The following is a 22,065-nucleotide window of genomic DNA, read 5'->3' on the forward strand; positions in this document are numbered from 1 at the left end:
TCACCCCAACGGGAAAGCAGCGCCAGTTCTTGGCTAGGAGTTGTAAATTCTGAAACCCAAGGAACTTTCTACCCTGACCTGCCTTTCTCAGAGCTTTCTAGCCTTTGGACTAGTGCCTGAAATTCTTCCTCTGGGATTTGGGACATTCTACTGAGGACTTTGATCCCTCTTTTCCTTTGAAGAGACTGTTATTTAGGTTCACAGAGGTGCAAAAAAATAGAGGTTCACTGGTTACAGAGAACAGAAAACAAGCAGCTTTTTCAGCAGGGCAAATGCTATGACAGGGATTCCCAAAGCTCCGGGCCATGGATTGGTACCTCCTGTCAGATTAGTGACAGCATTGGATTAGAAATAAAGTGCACAGTAAATATCATGTGTTTGAATCATCCCCAAACCAGCCCCCTTCCATGGAAAAATTGTATTCCGCGGAACTGATCCTGGTGCCAAAAAGGCTGGGGACCGCTGCTGGACGAGTAATATGCTTTACTGCAACTGTTGTAGAAGATCATTGAATGGGAAGATCCAGATTAACCCTGTGTCTTAACTTTGACATCTTAAAGTAGATGTCTTAACTCCAAAATAATAATAATAATGAATACAATAGCTAGAGTCCATCTGCTTTCTGCTCCATCATATATCACAAGAGCAAGGAATAAGATGCGTAATATTTTCCCAGTTGTGGTCCCATGCTTTAAGAAAACCTGTTACCTACCAAAGTATAGATCACAGCTCGGGGTTATCACCCCATTCCTGACACATCTCCGAGATACTCCATTTCATCCCTCCGCTGATACAAACTGGATCCCTGTTCACCATGTGCTACACACTTAAGCTTTCCTACTTTATTCAATACTGTGATATTTTAATTGATTATAATCCTTCAAAAAATTTACACCCATCATTGGCCTGTACCCAGTGTTAAACTCCAGCATAATTCCTCTGGGAGAGCATTAATATTCAGTCATGTCTATTTAGCTGTCAAGTACAGTTCTAGACACCAAGATTACTGTTGGAAAGACCCCAGCCCACTTTTACAGTCTGAAGGTGAAATGGGCATGTTAGTAAGTAACACAACCCCTTAACCGCTGGGATGGAGTAATGACCAAGAGAATCCAGCAGAAGGGCTCAGGAAAAGCTTCACAGAGAAGCGGTTCAGCTGATGCTCTCTGGACACACCACTGCTGGTCAGGGATTAAGACCTAGTGACCTAGAGGTCAACTTCTTTTGTGTTTTTGCAAAAAGAGTATAGTCTAGGAGACTAGAGTTGATATTTTTCTCGTCTTTTCCTTACAAAAAAAAAAAAAAAGAACAAGCAGATCTTGGATTTCTAGACACCTCTTCGATAAAGTACCACCTTAGCTCTCTCCCTGGAGAGAACAGCCGAAGGCAGGCAAGCTGGTTTGCACAGGTGTCAGGGAAATTGAGATGGTCCACCCTTCTTCCGGCAGACTGAGAGCCCCAGCTGGCAGGGGGCCAGCCCGGTGGCATGCAAGTAATATAACACACAATCTAAATGCAAACGTTTGGGGCCTGTTCAGGGAATCAATTAACGATAAGCATATACACCCATTTACAAAATAGCAGCGTGCTAGAGTATACCGCATTTGTAATTGGAAACTAAAATAATACCAGGAGGAATAATCATTAAAAACTCTTCTCCAAAAAGCTAAGAATAATATTAAGAAAATAAAAAATGTCGTCCATCTGCAGAGTTATATCCTTAGGGAAGCACTGCAGAACACACTAACAAGCAACTGAATCCATGTATAAATGAACTGAAATCCACGAAGGCGAGGAAAGGCGAGGTGGGTTGCGGGCTGAAAAAATCTCCCTTGCAGATTAGCTACCCCTGAACCAGGCACAGCTCCATTTGATCGTTTCTTACAGGAGACGGAATGCTCTGAGGCTGGGCACCAGCCTCAGGGGAAGTTATCTGCCCATCCACCAAGCCCTCCGTGTTAGTCCTGAACCTGGATCATCCTCGCCCACGTCCACACCCCCACGACCACATGTCAGCACGCACGTGTGCACCCACTCACACACACACACTCTTCACTTGCTCACCACCCCTCAGGGGGAATCCCAGACACATAATTCACTGTTAGCTGTTGCTGGTGAAAGGAAACAAAATATGACACCCCAAAATATGTCTCTTTGGTATAAGGATTATCTTTAGCTGATTATTTAAAAAAAAAATACAGACATAGGAGAAGCTCTGAATACTGAGTAGAAGTTGCCCTTTTGTAAGAAACATTTATATTTAGACAAGAAATCTCCATTTCTAGGGGTGTCTCCTGCTCCTACCAGGCAGGGAAAGCGATTCTAAATCTCCAGAAACTCTTTATCAATGGAGAAGACAGAGACTTATATCTACATCACAGTCTTACCCTTGCTCACTGTGCCTTTCCTTGGAAACCTCCCATAACTGGCCTTTCCCTCCCCTCACCCCACCCCCAACATCTTTTGTCTTTAGCTGAGGATGGTGTGTAAGGTGGTGGCCATTTCAGAGAGTTACTCACTTTTTCTGGGTATCTCCCATATACACAGGAGTTATGCATGTTATTAAACATTGGTTTTCTCCTGTTAATGTCTTTTACTACAGAGGTGTCTCAGTCAAGAACCCTAGAAGAGTAGAGTGAAAATTCTTTTTCCTCCTTTACACTGGGGAAGAGTCCCTGGCAGAGAACTCACTGGGGTAAGGGATGGAGGTGAAGACAAAGGAGAGAGTTTATAAGCCACAACCTGATGCTTTGGAGTCAGAAAGATGCCGAATCAAACATCTCCTGGCTAACGACTCTAGGAATTTCATCTAAAGGTTCAGAGAAAGCCCACCATGCTGTTGCTCAGGGACCACCTGGGATCAGGGGCCTATGGTCTGAAAGCCTCACAGCTGTGAGAACACATTGAGTGCTGCCCTAAGGCGAGCAGGGCCAGAGGCAGGTAGAGTCCTGAGCTGGGAACTAACACTCTGGTGCCACCAGGCGCCTGGCAGTGGCATCAAGTTACTCCCCCAGCTCCAAGTTACTCCCCCAGATCTTTGCATATGTGGGTAGAAGCTGGCAGCCACTGCCCCCTTCACACACTGGAAACCACACCTGTGGCATTAGAGCTCTTTGGGCCAATGTGCATGCTGCTTGTGCATCTGTACGTATGTGTGTATACATATATGTATGCACATGTGTATACACACATATATGTGTGCATACATGTGTGTGTGTGCAAGATATATATGTATGCATATGTTATGCATATGTATGCCAACGTGTATACATACTGCTTGGATTAAGCGCCTAGGGGTTAGAAACCATAGTCGTGAGGTTGATGGAGACTATACAATGCTTTAACCGTAATCTTGGATTGAGCCATTCAACCCTGCTAGGCTCCACCAGGTGATTCTCCTGCCATCAGTGTGGATAATAGAAACGTGGGTATCCAGAAGAAAAGCCCATCATCAAGTAGGCATTGGGTCCCTAAGAGGTGAAAAGCTGCAACTGAAATCTCAAAAACTCCATCCAAAAAATGAACATGCTACAGTGCTCGTTGCCAGATCGCTCAGTAGGGAACTAGGGGGACGTGTGGTTCAGGTCATGGGTCAGAGGGCGTCATTCGACCGTACCCTTGCGTGCCACCCAGTGCCTGCCATAGTGCTTTTTCATAGTATTAGGGAGGTACAGTCCCTGGGGTCACAAAAGTCGGACACGACTTAACCACTAAACAACAGAGAAGCAAGAACTATGTTAATACCTTTGGAATGATTGACTAAATGTACTTAAAATTGCACTTCTTTCTATTCTTTTTGATTATAATTTATGGAATAAACTCTTCATGAGTGAAATGGGTGAAGGTGGTCAAAAGGTGCAAACTTCCAAGTTGTAAAATAAATAAGTCATGAGGATAGAACATGCTGCTGCTGCTTCTAAGTCGCTTCAGTCGTGTCCAACTCTGTGCGACCCCAGAGACAGCAGCCCACCAGGCTCCCCCGTCCCTGGGATTCTCCAGGCAAGAACACTGGAGTGGGTTGCCATTTCCTTCTCCAATGCACGAAAGTGAAAAATGAAAGTGAAGCCGCTCAATCGTGCCTGACTCTTAGCGACCCCATGGACTGCAGCCTACTAGGCTCCTCCATCCATGGGATTTGTCAGGCAAGAGTACTGGAGTGGGTTGCCATTGCCGTCTCTGGGGGATGGAACATGCAGCATAGTTAATAGTACCATTAAAGAATCCTCCTGCCTCACAGGAGACCTGGGTTCAATTCCTGAGTTGGGAAGATCCCTTGGAGGAGGAAATGGCAACCCATTCCAGGATTCTTGCCTGGAGAATTCGATGGACAGAGGAGCCTGGCAGGCTACAGTCCATGGAGTCACAGAGTCAGACACGACTGAGTGACTAATACACACAAGGGAGGGAGTCTTAAAAGGTCTCATCGCAAGAAAAAATTCTGTAACTATACATGATGACAAATGTTAACCATATTTGAGATAATTTTGCAATATATACAAATATCAGATCATGATGTCATATACCCAAAACTAATATAACATTACTGTCAATTACACTCCCCCCACCAAAAAAGAATATCTGCATCTGAAATGAGTTAGATATTTATAGAAAAATGCTTTTCTGGGAGTTTACATCCTAAAGATATAGGGCTGGAGGCAAGATGCTACATGGTGTCTGGAGGAGAGCATGAGATTTCAGCATCAGGAAGCAGGGTTCAAGACCTGGGGCAATTCATTTAACCTCTGGGAACATCCACTTCCTCCTCTGTAAACCTAGAAGTAACAAATTGCCTAAAATATAGGTGATTGTGAAAAGACAGGGGAAAGGCTTAGTAAATGGCAAAGCCCTGAGTTGATACAAACTCTTGTTACCATTACTGTTGCTGGAGGCCTGCGGCTTTCTTTTGAATGACAAAGACGATTTTCCCCTGCCCTGCAATAGCAGAGCTGCTGTATCTGAGTGCTCCTTCTGGCAGTGGTGAGTGGTGTGCACACCTCCCCTAGCCCATCTCCTCTGAGCTCCGCTGGCATCTGAACAGCTCGTCCAGGCAAGAGTACTTATGTCTGCCAGTAACAGGACCACCTGGGGGCTGGACCCCACACCCTGCACCTCCCACCGCCCCAGCTCTGCCAGGTGCCCATCAGCAGTTATGTTTAGTGTGCCTGTATTTTTCAGTCCCTTTTTTAAATTGACATTTAACATTATATTAGTTTCAGGTGTACAATATAATATTACATAATGATATTTGATATTTTTATATATTGTGAAATAATCACCACAGTAAGCCTAGCTAACATCTGTCACCACATATAGTTATAATTTCTTTTCTTGTGATGAGAGTTTTTAAGATCTAGTCTCTTACCAACTTCCAAATATTGTATACAGTGTATTAGTAACTATAGTCACCTCATGACTTATAACTGGAAGTTTGTACCTTTTGACCCTCTTCATCCCTTTTGCCCATCCTTGATTCCCACCTCTGGCTGCCACAAATGTGCTCCCTGTGTCTATGAGATTCTTATTTTTGTTTCTGATTCCACATATAATGAGCTTCCCCAGTGACTGAGACAGTAAAGTATTTGCTTGCAGTGCAGGAGATCAGGGTTCAATCCCTGGGTCAGGAATATCCCTTGGAGAAGGAAATGGGAACCCATTCCAGTATTCTGGCCTGGAGAATCCCATGGACAGAGGAGCCTAGTGGGCTACAGTCCATGGGGTAGTAAAAAGTCGGACACAACTGAAGCAACTTAGCACACATGTTGCATAATGAAATTATACAGTATTTGTCTTTGTCTGACATTTCACTTAGCATATTGACCTCAAGATCCATCAATATTGTTGCAAGTGGCAAGATTTCTATTTTTATGGCTGGGTAGTATTCCAGTGTGTGTGTGTGTGTGTGTGTGTGTGTGTGTGTATGTGTGACATCTTCTTGACAGGTTGTTTTCGTATTCTGACTATTGTAAATAATGTTGACATAAACACAGGTTGAAGATATGTTTTTGAATTTGTATTTTTATTTTCTTCAGAAAAATACCCAGAAGTGGAATTGCAGAATCACAAGGTAGTTATATTTTCAGTTGTTTGAGGGACCTTCGTACCATTTTCCTTAGTGGCAGTACCCATTTGCATTCCTACCAACAGCTCACAAGAGTTCCCTTTTCTCCACATCCTCATCAACATTTGTTATTTCTAAGACCCCATATTTTTGAAGGGAGTTTTTGGCATTTTAGTTTGTACTTTACATGAGGAGGGTCTCAATGGCTACTTGGTGATGGGCTTTGCATCTGCAGTAACCATGTCTCAATTAGCCACACGGTGGATCTGGGGAGTGGTGCCAGGCAAAGCCCAACAGACTTGAGTGGTTCATTCCAACAGTATGGCTAAACCATCCTTTTAGCCTCCAGCACTGTGCCAAGGACTCTTTTATTGTTGTTCAGTCGATCAGTTGATTCTCTTTAGAACTCCATGGACTACAGCACGCCAGGCTCCCCTGTCCTTCACTGTCTCCCAGAGTTTGCTCAGATTCATGTCCATTGAGTAAGTGATGCTACCTAGCCATCTCATATCATGTCCAATTTAACTTGATTCATGGACCTAACATTCCAGGATCCTATGCAATATTATTCTTTAAAGCAGCGGACTTTACTTTCACCACCAGACACATCCACAACTGCACATTGTTTACACTTTGGCCACTTCATTCTTTCTCTAGCTATTAGTAATTGCCCTCTGCTCTTCCCCAGTAGCATATTAGACACCTTCCAACTTGGGGGGCTCACCTTCCATTGTTATGTCTTTTTGCCTTTTCACACTGTTCATGAGGTTCTAGCAGCAAGAATATTGGAGTTGTTTCCCATTCCCTCCTGCAGTGGATCACATTTTATCAGAAATCTTCACTATGACCTGTCCATCTTGAGTGGCCCTGCATGGCATGGCTCATAGCTTCACTGGGTTGTACAAGGCCCTCGGCCATAACAAGGCTGTGATCTATGAAGGGGTCAAGGACTCTTGGGAATCAGAAAACTCACCCTCAGAAAGTACCCCAGGGTTAGGGTCAAAAAAAAAAAAAAAAACACAAAGGCAGACTCGTAGTGACTGCACAGTGAGGAAGGAAAGTGTGATACAGCTCAAGAATTTAGAATATAGAACAGGAAGGGAGAGGCTCAGAGAAGCTTGGAAGGTTGGGAGAAGCAGGAAAGAAGAGAGACAGCTGATGCAGGAATTGTAAATTTGGAAACAACCACCAAAGAGGAAGCCTGTTTCTTTTTTTCCTTTCCTATTTCTTTTAATTTTTTAAACTTACCTTTCAAGCAAACCAGTTTAATTAGAGACAATGTCTGGTTCAAGATTCACTGATTTCCCTATACTAGCAAATTGCAGAGATCAACATACATCGTAATCATTCGGTGAACATGTCAAAAATGCAGACTTCTATGGAATCAGTCTCTGGTGTTGGCCACCAAATCAGATTCTCTGTGGTTGGCCCCCAACTTGTACCAAATTGCCAGGTGATTTAAGGATGCAGAAGCAGGTAATGAAGGGAAGAGAGCAACACCAGACCTTGTGGGGAAGAAAGCATGCTGGGCTGGGAGTCAGGAGACATGGGTTCTAATCCTGCCTTGACTATTTTTCCCTGAGTACTGTTAAAGCAGTCATGTACCACTTCTTACCTGAAGTTTGCATCTTATTACAGGAGTTAACCACCCCCCACACGCCCGCAACTGAGTTATTGTGGATTTCAAATGGGAGCATGAATGCTAAAGTACCTTCCGAAATATAAAGTGCCATAACTAGGGGTATTGTGCTGCGGGTGTGATGTTTGTGAAAAGAAAGCATTTCTTACCATTCACCTTGATATCCAGAGCAGCTAAGCCCTAGAAGCATAAACGCCGTAAGCCCCCAAGAAACTGTCTAGCTTGCAGTGACAGACTGAAGAAGGTAGCTCTGGCAGGCTCGCCCTTAACATTTCAGACCAGGGTGAGCTTTAACCCTGCCATTCTCAGGGCAGCAGTTTCCCGGCAGCATCCTTCAGTCCCTGCCCCTCATTCTGCTCTACTCAGCCCCCAGCTCCAGCTCTGGGCGGGAACAGCCCTACATAACTCACTACCGGGAATGGAAGGGCCACGGAGCACACTTAATTCTGCCCTGACAGTTCCTGGGAAACAGGCCTAGCTCTCCATTGTCCTCTGAAAGAAGCTGATGGTTTTGGTAATAGGACTTTCTTCAGGAAATTCCATTCATGTATTCATTCATTCATTCTAGATCACAAATATTTATTGATTTTTTTGGTAGGCTTTTTAAAAAGTTGATGTTGTTTGCTGCATGAGGATTTTTGTTTGCCTTGCTTGCTTGCCTTCCTCGGCCACTCATCTAATTTCCCAATTCACACTGACATGCTTGGAAAATCATATTGCCCAACGGGCAACATCCCACTGCCTTGGGGAATGGAAGTCAGGGGATATTTTTAAGGACACCTCCTTTAAACAATCTAGATTGCTTGGGATTCCTATCTCTGCTAGCTTCCAATGCAGAACATACCATGGCTTTGCACATGTGCAGCCCCTAAAACTGATCAATTTAGAGTTCAAGTCTGGAGCAGTTCAAGTGTCTTATCGGGACCCCATGGGTTATTTGTAGCAGGCTGTGGTCTACACCAGCCAGTAAAGTAATAGGAGCTTAGGAGTCTCCACTTTCCAAACTTGGGAGGATTGCATCTGATTCTCAGTTTGAAGAAGAAACTAAAAAAATAAAGGGGGAGAATGCCAAGAAAGTTGCTCTAGTCTCTAGTACTATGCTGGGTCTGGATAACCCAGCCCAGACTCCCTGCTGGCCTGGGAAACATCACAAAGACAGGTCACTCAGGGCAGCACCAGAGCCCTTGGCGGCTACCATCGTCCTCCCGCAAATCCTTCCTGCCTTTAGAAACATGGCTTAAATGATGCATCTTGCCTGTGACCCTCCCAAGTGCATGGTCGCCTTGCTCTGCCATGGCAGGCTTTCTTCATGATGTTGTTCCACTTTTCCTGGACCATCAGTTGTCAAGCTCTTACTCAACACTAAGCCCTTCCTGTGCATTTTATCATTTAATCCTCATATACCCATCCCCTGAAGAAACTTTTGCTACCCTCACTTTACAGATGAGAGGTGCGGAGAAGTTAAGCAACTTGCCCAGGACACATCATTTGAAAGAGATGGCATTGGAAGTTAGCCTTAGACTGATTCCAAAACTACAGCTCTTTTGAATATACTGTGTGGCATCTAATACCTGCCTTTCCTGGCCTTGGAAGGACTGGCAGTATTAAAGTGCCTAGAATGGAGTCAGGTAATTTGCGGTTGCTCCATAAATGATCTGTGTTACTGTTGTTCTCAGCCTTGGTCTGTGGGTCTAAATTGCTTATAGATATCACTTCCCTTTGAAACTTGAACAGAGAGTGGGTTGTTGTAACTGGAAGATAGAGTGTGTTTTATTAGTGTCCTCAACGCCTCCAGTGTCTGGCTGGGGCTGTTGAGAACATAAGGATACACGATGCCTTGTAGTCATGAGGTCCTTGATAAATACCTGTTGAATCACACTGCACTGAACTCGTAAAAATCGTAAAGACCCGGCAGGGTTTAAATAAGGTGGGAAGAAAAGATGAAGGCAGCAAGAGGGATGTGCACTTGACCCAATGTGGACCAGCCCAGCTGGAACCAAAGTGAGATAAAAGGTTGGATAAGACCCTGAGGAAGCTCAGAGCAGCCTGTCGCCCACGGCAGACATGGCACACTGACCTCAGTTCCTCATCCAGCTCACGTGGAAGGCCAGCAGGTATCAGATGGTCATGAAACTTCGTCCTTCTACTCTTTTTCTTGAGTTCAGAGCTCACTTAGAGAGTGGCCGGTGTTTTGGTGGCAAAAACAAAGGCCCAGGGAAGAAAATACACAGGTGTGGACCTAACTCTGCCCAGTCCTTAAGTGACTCCCCTGCCTTCTCTGGCCTCAGTCTTCCCATCTGTAAAATGAGAGGTAGGCATCAAGGCCCCGCCTGTTCCTACACTCCATGGTTCTGTGACGCTAAGTGAAGTTTAAAACCCAAAGCACCTTTCCTTTCAGTGCTCTGCAGCAGCACCAGTGAGCACTCCATCCACCAGCAATAATCACCTCCATGCCCGCATCAGTGTCAGTCACTGTGGAAAATATCAGAGGGAGAGAATGCATCCCTTGTGCTCAGAGAGTCTAAGCCTCATATGAAAACCAGAAGACAGCTCCTGAAACCCCCGAGAGGAGCCTGGCAGTGGCATTAATGCAGACTCCAGGCTCAGCCATCCCTGATTGCAGCTGGACTCCCTCCTAGCCCTGGAGGGGCTGGGGAGTGGCATGGGATGGATGGCAGCCGGGGTCTCACGGAGGTGCTGCCAGGGCCTGACCCGGGTTATGACAGGTGAAGGCAGCACGGCTTATAGGCCGAGGGGGGCAAACCACTCCAAGAACTACTGGTTCTCTCCGAAGGCATGTGCCCCACTCCCAGTAACTCCTTTCTTGGAAGGTGCCCACCCAGCTGACTTCCTTGCTGATTCTCTGGGATGGCAAAGCCATTGCCTTCCCAGAGTCATCAAGAAAGCTTCTTTTCTTAGCTGGTGCTTCAAGAACAGACAGCCTTGGCTTCCACATTCATGTCTGTCTTCTGTTTCACTTACTGAAATGTTCCTGGCGATGCTTGGGCTAGTAATTGAGATTTGGTGGGAGATACCTGGCTCCAGCTCCACTTTGCTTGCTCCCAGCTCCCTCCTCTGACACTTCCTGTCTCTTCTGTGATACCGAATCCTTCCAGTTCTTCAGCTTTCCTCTCTGAGAGCCCCTGTCACATCTACCAGGTGGCCAGATCCCCCTGTTTCCCCTTCACAACCCCAGCTTTAGCCTAGTGCCTGGTCACTGGTGGGATTTGATACATGTTTGTTTAATAAGTAAACAAATAAATGAATCTAGAACATTCAGAATAGATGGAACAGACAACTGAGGCATTCAGGGGCCGTGTCCAGCTTGACCATAATTCCAGAGAGCCTTGGGTCCTCTCTGTGTCATTCCAGTCCCCTCCCAGCTTGCTCCAGACTTCAGATACTTGTGTCAAACACCAAGAAGTTCCTCTTGCACAGAATAATTTTTCCATCCATCCAAAGAGCTACCACAACCATTCGCAGTGCACAGAGAAAACAGCACAAGACTTGGGTTCAATTCTAGCTCTTGCCACTTACTAAACCTTATACGTTGAACAAGTGACTTCACCCCTTTAAGTTCAGTTCCTTATCTGTAAAACAGAGATAATATTTACTTCTCGAATGCTATTGTCAAGATCTAACAGAAGAAATCACTGAAGCGCCTATCCCAGAAATGGATCCCTACTCCTTGCCAGGAGTACAATTCTCCCAGCCCCATCACCACTACCAATTAACAGATACAGAGCCAGTGAACACCTTGCCCAAACATGTGGCTAGTCTCACAGGAGAAGAACCTGATCTCAGATTCTATCTGCTTACTACGTCTGGTTTCCCAGAAACTCCCAGAGCCGCATCACTGGCTGTCTGGCTCGAAGCGGTGTGAGCTATCAAAGAAGCAGTTTCTGATACAAGAGCTACCACCCATGAGGTGCGTTTGAGCAAACCACCTGATTTATTCATCAAAATTTCAGAATCTTCTGTTTTTAAACTGACAGCAAGGAACCCAGACCTAGCATACAGGATGTTTTCAATGATCTAATCAGAAGATATATGTAAAAATGTTTTGAAACATATAAAATACCAGGAGCCTGTGCAGCACAGTTAATATCACTTCTCCTCCTCCTGAAGCTGAAAGTGTTTGTCCCACGCTTGGCCTTGCCCCTCCCCCAGCCCAACCTTGAAAGGTGAGACCTCTGCCTTTTTTTCTAACCCTGGAACTTGGGGTTAAAGGAAAGCTTTCTTGAGAATTCAGTGAGGTTTCTAGTGGGAGAGTAATTCAGAAAGCTTACAGATTCCACCCATCCTCTTCCAACCACACATGGTCACCAAAGATGGAGTAATCTGGAAATCCTAAGACAGATGACTTTGTCGTGCATGTGTGTGGGAGTGTGGGGGGAGGGAGAAGGAAAGAGGGAGAGGGAAGAGCTTCATTGACACCAGGTGAAATACCATAAAGTATTCTCCCTTTCAGTCCCTGTCCATCCTTTAAACTCGCCCGCTCCCATGTGCCAGGGATTCTTTAATGTGGCTTCTGTTGGCAACAAAGCAAACAGAATAGCTCACAATTACTCAAAGAAATAAGCAAATGAAGCAAGGACTTCCTGGGATCGGCCCTGGCCTTTTGGCTCTCCATCTCCCTTTCCTGGGAAAGGTCTGGTGGATCAAGATGAATCAAGATGAGAGTGACACAAGGTACTGTCCCCCCACATGTCTTGAAGAATGCCTCTTCTCCCGTCACTTCCAAGCTCCCTAGGGATACATTACACAACTTAGATGTTCCTTGGCTCCGTTTCCCTCTAGTACTGGTTATTAACTCCTTGACTTGTACTGAACATATGCCAAACCCTTGTCCCAGACACAAAAATGGTTTTTATTAAAACTTACTGATAAAAATATGCTTATATCACCCATGATAATTTCAAAATGTTCACAATGCTTAACTGACCTATTTGCTGTGCATTCCAATTAGCATTTTGTAAATCTGCTCAACAATTACTTTCACATTTCAGATGAGACTCTTAAGACCAGGAATATATTTCCTAATAGCCTCCTAGATGAACCATAATCCATGAAAATACCCAATGCAACAGCAACTCCAAACCTCCCATTGTCCAAAGTTAAACTGATGAAAGGTGTGCCATTTTTTAATTCAGTTGGTGCTGGCCATTTTGTTTCTAGGTGTCTCCTGAGACACAGTGGAATTTAAGGTGCATCTGGGAGCCCTTTAGTGTCACAAGAGGTCTCATCAACATCAATCTAATAGTTCAAAGGATATTTTTAAGCCAAAAGCAAAACTAAAATGGTCAATAAATGCATCATTTGCTTAGTTAAATGAGGAAAGGAAGCATAAGGTATCAAGATGTTCTTCTTTCTGAGAGGTAGCCTCAGAGAAAATGAATAAATGTTGCAGCTATAATATTTGGGTTATACGGAAGGGTCTTTTAATGCAGCATAGCTCAGCCTGCACAAGCATTCTCTTCCCAACAGTGACCCCTCATGGTTTATAGTCCCTGGGATTTCCTGTCCAGCTGAAGGAAATAAAAAATCCTCTTTGCTGGTGCAGTCTGAGAGACCTATGTGTGCCGTGGCCAGGAGTAATTGTCAGGACACCTTGACACTACAGCAAAATGTGAATTCCTAATTCCGATTCCTAATTGGAAGGTGGGCTCTTCTAGGCTACCAATCAATAGACCCAGACTAACTGTGCTCTTGGCACTGTGGGGACACAGAAAAAAGAATCACTGTATCTGAGTCAAGTAGCTTGTAATTTACTTGGAAAGATAAAGAAAGTAACCAGAAAATCCACTAAATGAAAAGCAGTAGGGCCAAACTAGTGCTTCACATTAGAAGCAATATTGGAGTGAACTTGAGAGGTCAGTGAAGAGGTGCCAGGTGTATAATTCTAGGGAACTGGGCCATAGGAAGGGGAGGTGGGTAGAAAATGACTTAGCTGTAAAGAAAGTTCATGCAGAAGAGGAAGGGGAAATACCTTGTGAGTAGGTAGAAATGGAGCAAGACGGTAAAGGCCTTATCAGCTAGGCTGAGGGAGGTAGATTTTAACTTCCTCCATCTTTTTTGATCATCTGAAGCAGAGATTCTATTGGCAAAGTGGGAGGTGCTACAAAATTCACCATGACCCCATACAGAATGAAAATAAAGAAAATGTAATTACAGGGAGAAGAAATAGAAAGAAGATTCTTCAAAATCAGAATAATAGATGCTGGATGGATAACAATGGAAAGCTATAACCATAAAATATCAGCATTACAAAGATCTCAAGGATGAACTACCAAAGTGTTTTATTCGTCAGGAAACTAAGGCCCCAAAAGGGCATATCTTGCCCAGCATCATACAGCTGGTAGATGACAGAGCTGAGATCTTTCCCCAAGAATCCTCCAGGAAAAGAAAGCTTGGCTCTGTGTCCTGTGGTGGCAGATTTTTGGAAGTTTCCTTGGGCAATAGGCTCCTGAGTCCTGAGATGGCACCCTCAGCTAGTGAGACAAGCTGGCAAGCTCAAGACTTGAGATGCTTAGCAGCCAAGTCACCTTTATGTTCCCATTTGTCATTTCAAAATTCTTAACAACACACCACCTTAGAATTCTTATTTGTTGTGCATGCGTGCTAACTTGCTTCAGTCATGTCTGATTCTTTGAGACCCTATGGACAGAAGCCCACCAAGCTCTTCTGTCCATGGGATTCTCCAGGCAAGAATCCTGGAGTAGGTTGCCATGCCCTCCTCCACGGGATCTTTCTGACCCAAGGATCAAACCCACATCTCTTATGTCTCCTGCATTGGCTGATGGGTTCTTTACCATCAGCGCCACCTGGGAAGCCCCTTATTTGAGGTACTTGATGTTAATGATGTTGTAAAAGATAGCTTAAGAGAAAAATAAGACTAGAGAAGACTCTTGGAGTCCCTTGGACTGCAAGGAGATCAAACCAGATTTCCAAATCCTAATGGAAAGCAACCCTGAATATTCATGAGAAAAACTGATGCTGAAACTCCAATACTATGGTCACCTGATGCAAACAGCTGACTCACTGGGAAAGATCTTGATCCTGGAAAAGATTGAGGACAGGAGGAAAAGGGGACAGCAGAGGACAAGATGATTGGATGGTATCACTGACTCAATGGACATGAGTTTGAGCAGCTCCAGAAGATAGTGAAGGAGAGGGAAGCCTGGTGTGCTGCAGTCCATGGGGTCCATGCAAAGAGTCAGACACCACTGAGTGACTGAACAACAACAGCCCCCTAAAACTAACAACAGCAATAGAATTACATAAATTACCCAATTCATATCTTAACCTACTCAACTTTTTCACTTTAAGAAAGACAACATTGAAAGAAAAATATAAATTTCAGTCTTTTCTACAGGCCAATGATATTCAAGGGACGTGGTGTTTGGCATTCAAAACCCTCAGTTCAGTTCTAACCTGGACACCCCTAGCAGCGTATCCACTTGGGAAAGTCACATATTCTGTTTCTTCAACTGTAAAATGGAGGTAGCATTTTCTGGATCTTAGGATTGTGAGGACTAAGTACAATTATATTTGAAACTACTGAAAATTGATATATAAATGTGAATGACTGCAGCTCATTATTCTTCTCCACCACCTACAACTTTTCTCCTAGAAAGTTAATCTCATGGCAAAATCAACAGCTTTTTCCAAGAAAACAAGCTTAACTTATTAAGGTAAATCTTAACACTACTTCCAAGGAATGCTGTGCTATAATTAAGGCAGAAAACTGTGTGTGTGTGTGTGTGTGTGCAAGTGTGTTCTCCACAGAACTCCACTATCCTCAAAGACTCTCAAGACATTCTTATTGAAGCTGTTTCCCCTTCCTCTAGGCAGAGGAAGCCCCACACTGACTGGTGGCACAGATTGGACTTCAGCCCACACTTATTCCCCCGGCCAGGTGATGTTAGCCGTGTGTGTGTGTGTGTGTGTGTGTGTGCGCGCGCGCATCTGTGTATGGGTGTATGTACAAGACACATTTCCTCAGTCTCTCTAAGTCTATGAGCAAAGAGATTCTAATTGCAAAAGCATTTCAAGATGAAACTGGAGCCTATTATACAGAGTGAAGTAAGCCAGAAAGAAAAACACCAATACAGTATACTAACGCATATATATGGAATTTAGAAAGATGGTAACAATAACCCTGTGTACGAGACAGCAAAAGAGACACTGATGTATAGAACAGTCTTATGGACTCTGTGGGAGAGGGAGAGGGTGGGAAGATTTGGGAGAATGGCATTGAAACATGTAAATATCATGTATGAAATGAGTTGCCAGTCCAGGTTCGATGTACGATACTGGATGCTTGGGGCTGGTGCACTGGGACGACCCAGAGGGATGGAATGGGGAGGGAGGAGGGAGGAGGGTTCAGGATGGGGAACACATGTATACCTGTGGCGGATTCATTTTGATATTTGGCAAATCTAATACAGTTATGTAAAGTTTAAAAATAAAATAAAATTAAAAAAAAAAAAAAAAAAAAAAGAATTCCTCCTAAAAGGTATATTCTATTATCTGAAAGGCACAAAATTATTCTAACTTTAAGCAGAAAGGTAGCCATTGGAAGCTGCCATTAAGCTTTCAATATCACCCATGTAGTTTCAAATTCGGCTTCAAAATCCCATGTTGCTGAAGAAGTCCACTGATACCCTGACATCTTTGGATCATATTAGTCACCTTCCAGGAGCACTTATAAACAGGGTCATAAATCACATACAGTTGTATTCCATTTCATATCACTTCATTAATGGATTAACCATCCAGCCAATAGGAACCCCCACTCCCAATTAAAACTCTCTCTCTCACACACACACACATTTGTTTCTATCAAAACCTGATGGTTCATTCTGAATCCAAACCATGGAAGGTATTGGAGATACAAAAATAAGCAAGCCCTGAGCGTGGAAGTCAAGTTACTTCGAGCCTTAAATCTGTTCGATTAATTGGAAAACAGAGTCCATTGTGTGCTCGATAGCATCCGAAGATGGCCACCATCCATTCCTCCTTCCTATTCATTCTTCTCCCTCCTCTGGGGCCACCCTGGTGACTTTCTTTGATGAATAAACTGAGCTGAACGTATCCCTGTATCAATTCCAGGCCTAGAACAGAAGCTTTCACTTTTCTGTTTTCTGAGGAAGCAGCCACCACACTCTGAGAAGCTTAGACTAGACTTCTAAATGATTACCGCTAATCACTCTTCCTCTTATGGAGAGAAAGAAGCCATTTGGAGGTGAACCAAGGCATCAAACATGCAGGTGAAGCTTTCTCACACCTTCCAACCCAGCCATCAGCTGAATGTAACGGAGTGACTCAGGGAACAAAAGCCGTGCTCAAATTCCTGACCCCCAGAGGCAAGAGAACTATCGTATCTTTGACATTGTTTGGCAGCAACCGACGTTTGAAAAAAGAAATCATTGGTGGTAAGATGAGCACAGTCAAAACAGTTATTAGCCTTGTGCAGTAAAAGATCTTTAAAAAAGAAAATACTTTGCTGTGATCTACTTCTCCTTGTTTATTTGACCCCACATGAAGATGCAAGCAAGCTGGCAGGAACCCCAGAATTGGAAGTTGTGGTTCTTACAACCTCACCCGGTGCTTCCTTAACCCTTAGCGTGTTTTCTATAAGAAAAAGTCTGGGTCTTCTATTTCTTTGGCCTATTAAAGACCTCTACATGTTGTGCTGGGCACATAAAAGATCATCAATAAAGATCAAAGAATTATTTTTCTAATGTTTAACCCAAATGTCAATCCCCAGCTTATTCCACCCTCCCCCCATGAAATCTTTAGCCCTGTCACATTGTAGCCCAAGACTTAAGGTTGAATTGGAGTCACTTAGCCATCAAGAGAAAAGTAGTTTTGACTTAACAAACGAACCCAAGCCATAGGAGGACAGGGTGTTCTCAGCACATGGATCCTGTATGGGACTCCCTCTCGGAAGCTCTTTGGTGGAGAGTTGCCTGTGTCTAAGGATTTAAAACAAAAGAGTGTCTGGAATGGACCAAAACCCCTATCGGCTTCAACTTCTCCAAACAGGCATAAAACCTGGCCAGGGTCCCAAAGCAGACCCAACCATCAGAGCAAGGCATTCAGATGGTTCATATGTACTAATTGTTGAGTGGTTATCACTGGTCCAGCACCATTCTCTGAGAAGGAAGACTCTGCCTGCCTAGATGGTAGCTCTTCCATAAGATCACTGTTGGATAAATCATTGGAAAAGATTATATTGTACATAAGTAAATTGTCCAGGAATTAAAAAACACAACTCTTGAAAACATTCCTTCTTTTCATTCATTCATCAAGTGTTTATTGAGAATCTGCTGCGTGCTGCACAGCGTGCTGAGGCACTGGGACACAGACACAGACCAGAGTTCCTGGGCTCAAGTGGATCTCGTTAACAATGACCTTTTTGAACAATTTTGGTTGGCAATCTTCCTGACAAAGATTGTTTAGTCCCTACTTGCTTATAAAACAAATGCTGAAATTAAATGTAGCCTCTTCTACACAATGAAAGTTAAAATGATAGTTGCCCAGTCCTGTCTGACTCTTTGCGACCCCATGGACTGTAGCCCACCAGGCTCCTCTGTCCATGGGATTTCCCAGGCAAGAATACTGGAGTGGGTTACCATTTCCTCCTCCAAGGGCTCTTCCCAACCCAGGGAACAAATCCAGCTCTCCTGCATTTCTGGCAGATTCTTTACCGTCTGACCACCCATCGCTAAAGAATGCAAAAATCTCACGGGTTACTGACTTACATGAAGCTGCCTGCCCTAATATAAAAACGTTCTTTATTCCTGTGTTGGGTCTAGACAGTCTTTCTTTTTCACTCCACACTCTCTGCTCTATTTCTTCCTAATGCCAATGCCTCTCATAACCCAATTTCAGTCCTCATTCTCCATATCTAACCTTCTGTAGGCTTTGGCAATCTATCTATAACTAAACATATTGGAACCATGTGTCAAAGAAGAGTCAATAAAGTGCTGGGGAAAGAATGGTACATGGGCTTTACTTATTGCAAAAAATCTGTGGGAAACTATTTCAGTTGTTTGGAAGGTTTTGGTACTTGCACATGGGGTCCAAGATCTGAGTTGCTACTAGTCTGGCCTTTGAATAAATAGGGTGCTGAAATATTACTTAGACTTTATTCTTGGTGAGACAAAGCCTTCAGGTTAACTGAAGCCAGAAGAGCCCCATGTATTCTGCTACATAGAAGTTTCTCCAACACTGGGACCATTTCAAGTTTAAATATGTCCTTTGAGAACTGGTAGCACCAATCACATTATGTGATCAATTTCATAGTCTATGTGAATTCAAGTGTCTGACTATCATATCACCCCTGGTCGGGGACTGCTCCTTAGAAATCACCTTCCTTTCATTTGGAGCCGAGAGACCAAAGTCAGAGACTAGAAGAGGCCAAATGATGCCAAGTGGCAAGCTGGAGCACTGAGTTAATCTCACTCAGGGGTTTGCATTTGAACCCCATCTTTCCTAATGACTAAAACTGGCTCAGCAGTTTCATAAAGCCAAACATACCAGACTCAGGAGCCTAAATCAGGAAGAGGATAGAAAAGAAAGAAACACCCTTGTTTACGGTCTTGAGCTGTCCTGGGCTTTGGACTTCACATTAGGGTAAGAGAGAGTGTGAAATTGTGACTTTGCACAGGTGGGCTGTTTGAGGCTGACGATGCAAAGCTGCAACCATGGGAGAGACATTAAGGGTTATTTTGTGTGTATTGTCTCCATGAATTCCACTCCCTGCTCCTCCTCATCACTGCAGATTACTTCTTTATGAGACCTCACTGGAGCTAGAAGCAAATTTACAGAAGAGTGGCAAATGTCAGAAATAAGGAGCTAGAAGGGGCCAAACACTAACTAGTTCAAATAGCTAGATATATAGATGGAGAAAAAAAAGTCCAGAGAGATATGCTGACTTACTCAGGATGGCAAAGTTGGTTCAGAACTCAGATTCAAGCCCAGTGGTTTTTCCACCAGACCCTGTGTCTTAGTTCAGGCTGGTATAACAGAATACCGTAGACTGGATGGCTTAAACAACAATGATTTATTTCTCAAAGTTCTGGAGGCTAAAAGTTCAACATCAGGATGCCAACATGGTCAGGTTCTTGGTAAAGGCCCTCTTCCTGTTTACAAATGACCATCTTTTCATTGTGTCCTCATGTGGCAGAAATAAAGATCATCTCTCTAGTATCTCTTTTTATAATGACACTGATTTCTTTCATGGGGGCTCCATCCTCATGACCTAATCACCTCTCAAAGGCCCCACCTCTTAGTACCATCACACTGGGGGTTAGGATTTTGGCATATAAATTGGTGGAGTCTATAACATCCAGTCTATAACTTTACATAAAACAACTTTATGAGCTTCTTCATCTTATTTGGGCTTCCCTGATGGCGCAGAGGTTAAAGCATCTGCCTGCAATGTGGGAGACCTGGGTTTGATCCCTGGGTTGGGAAGATCCCCTGGAGAAGGAAATGGCAACCCACTCCAGTATTCTTGCCTGGAGAATCCCATGGACGGAGGAGCTTGGTGGGTTACAGTCCACGGGTCTCAAAGAGTTGGACACGACTGAGCGACTTCACTTCATCTTATTTTACCACACATAGCTAAGATGAAGCCCTTATAAATGTATTATTATTATTATTCATTATTATTAAAGAAGCTCACACTCAGAACAATAGCATGTCACACCTCAAAGGAACTTCAGAGTTCTTCTGATCCAGCCCTCATATATTACAGATTGTTCAAGGTCAAGGAAGGGCCTTCATGGAGAATATGGGGCCTGGATTCAAAGGATTTCAAAGGATTGAAACTGGAGCAGGAATATATAAAATTACAGATATAGGAAACTCAGAGATCATTAGCCCCACCCTGAGGGTGACCCTGAGATTAGACAGGGGAACTAGCTAGTTCATGGTCAGTTAATGGTAGAGCTAGCTCCTCAATCTTGGCACCACCATTCTCAGTGCTGTTCACTGCACCACAGGGCATCTTTGCAGCCATTGATGGGGAGAAAAAATACATCTTTCAAATATTAGCATATTGTAAAATCACAGTTCACTGGAATTCTCAGGAAATGAGGCATTCTGGTTAAATGAATTAGCTGGTTAATGAGACCCGAGGTCTGTTCCATGTCTGAAGTTCTTGCCTACTTTTCCATCTGCTGTGATATCTGATCCTTCACAAAGAGGCAACCAGAAAGCTCTTCCTGTTTCTGCTCTAGTTTATGGAAATCTCTCCAAAACGTCAGATTCTCATTTTCTTTTTATACTCAGTCGAATCTAGTGAATATCACTGGGTCTTTGTTTGCTGATGAAGGATCTTGCCAGTGCTATGTAACACTTGCTATTAATGACAAGGCTAGGATAGATTATTTTACGCACTTCCATTATTTCTGACAACCTTTCCGACTTGAGCTGGATATGACAAATAGACAAAGATTTTGTTGAAAATGTAATTTGTTTCTACCTCTTTCTAGTCTGGAGTGATGGGAATGAGAGTTAAGAAATTATAGTTCATTGAGTTCCCACAGCACACAGGCATGGTTCCTAAGTGACATTCTCACTGAATTCTCTTTCCCACCCTGGGAGATTAGGATCTCCATGCTCATTCTTCAGATAAAGAATCTGAGGGTTAAAGAGGTTAAATAACTTGCCCAAAATTGTACAAATAAAGCAGGATGGGGTTGGGGTTTAAACCTAGCTCGGGGTAGATGGTCAGCAACAACTGTGCAAGGGACTAGGGGTATATTTCTAAGTGTCTGACTTTAAGCAAAAGTCCCAGACCTAACTATCCTATGTGGAGGCAAGATGGAAACATTCTGTATCTTCTGGGGGTCATTTTTTTCTTCCTGGGCTTTGATTTCCTCATTTATAAAATGGGAAAGGAGAGAACTGCAGCAGGCCCCTTCTTACTAAACAGTCCTTATCCACCAGCGTGAGTGTTTTCTCATTTCCGTATCTAGACTTGGAACTATAGACAGAGAAGGAGACACATCTGTTTCTTGTTGTTAGAGTCATTTAATCAGAGAGACAACATGGCAATGAGTAAGCAATTCAAGAACAAATGGATAAGATGGACTGTCTACATTTTCTCAAGCCAAGAAAATACACATTAATTGTGAACCAAAAAAAAAAAAAAGACCATACATTCCAAAGTTTAACCTTCAAATGCAAGGATGCTAGGAGTATTGACTTCCTTCTTCTTAAGCTGTCCAAAGGGCTTCTTGAAGGAGGTAAGATTCTTTGTATTGTGTGAGAGAGAAAATTCTCTGAGTAGGATCAAAGATGATGTGTTCTAGTGTTTATTAATGCTGAAAGAAGGCTTGGAGGCAAGCAT

This window comes from Bubalus kerabau, chromosome 21 (assembly GCF_029407905.1).
Source record: "Bubalus kerabau isolate K-KA32 ecotype Philippines breed swamp buffalo chromosome 21, PCC_UOA_SB_1v2, whole genome shotgun sequence".
Classification (NCBI taxonomy): Eukaryota; Metazoa; Chordata; class Mammalia; order Artiodactyla; family Bovidae; genus Bubalus; species Bubalus kerabau.